This window comes from Formica exsecta, unplaced genomic scaffold (genome assembly GCF_003651465.1).
Source record: "Formica exsecta isolate Colony F162 unplaced genomic scaffold, ASM365146v1 scaffold28, whole genome shotgun sequence".
NCBI lineage: Eukaryota > Metazoa > Arthropoda > Insecta > Hymenoptera > Formicidae > Formica > Formica exsecta.
The window spans coordinates 160922-162238 of NW_021850063.1; positions in this window are offsets into that span (position 1 = coordinate 160922).

Consider the following 1317-nt stretch of genomic DNA (forward strand, 5'->3'; position numbering starts at 1 on the left):
AAAACAAAGCTTCCTCTATGAGGAAGCAAGAAGAATTACTTTAACAGATTTCTATTTCATTCAGGCTCGAGAAAAAAGTTGATATAATCAAATATGTATATAATTAAACAAGATGTCCGGTAATAATCGTATCACCTCTCATGTATAGAGAGGGTTAAATCGAGTAGAGGAAAGTTCTATATCATTTTGCAATTTTTGCAATAATTAATGAGATTTATTTTAAAAAAATAGCTAATCCGCGCGAGTATAAGTGCACACAGAAAAATATTATTCTATTGCTAAGTAAAATAATTATTCAGTTTACTTTACCTGTTTTAAGTAACAGTTATCTTTAACAAAGAATATTTTCTTAATAATAGTCTTAAAATAGACTTGTCACAAATTTTAGAAATACTCATTATCATGTACTCAAAAAAAGTAAATATTTTCTTTTGAAGAATATTATAAAATTTTATCGAAGAAAAGTCAGATATGGTTAATTTAATGTAAGAAAATTTATTAGATCAGAAAAATTTAATGTATTTCTTTCAATTATATAATTTAATATTCTTGATTGAAATATTAAATTTATTAGGATTCAGAATATATTTTGAATAAATTTGATGCTTATGATGAACTTATGATAGATTTGCGGATATATGAACTTATGAAATACTTGAAACAAGTAATATTTACTTGTATATAGTATGTATTTTTCTGTGTGTAAAACTGCCATTTAAAAAATGATACTCTATGAAACAGCTTTTTGCGATGAGATTGGAAAACACTGTATATATAGTTTCCTAAAGCAGTTTTAAAACTCTTTAGGATTAAATGCTTATATTTTGAAATATATTATATATTCGAGTATCTTTCGATATAAAAATCTAAGAAATCATTTATATATTCTTGAAAATTATCGTTACGATATACAAAGAAAATTACTGATCATTAGCAAATTATATTGATAAGTAGAAAATAAACTTAATTTCTGCGAGAATTGAAATGTGTGTTTTAAAGTCAATAATAATTACTCATGATGTAATCTATTAAATGTTGCTAAATTTGTAAAATTTATTATTAATATATCGGCTGTTTTTAATTGATTATCGATATAAAATTAAGTATATGCACGCAGCGCTAAATTAATTCAATTTATAATATATGTTTATATATTTATCTTGTATCTCTTTTACACTCTTTTAATATATATTTTTAATTACATACATAACAAAAAATGGAAAATTTCTTTAAATGTTCAATGTTAAGTTGTAACAATAACTCAAATAATATACATATATACAATTCTATATATTATAATTAAATTTTAAAAAAAGT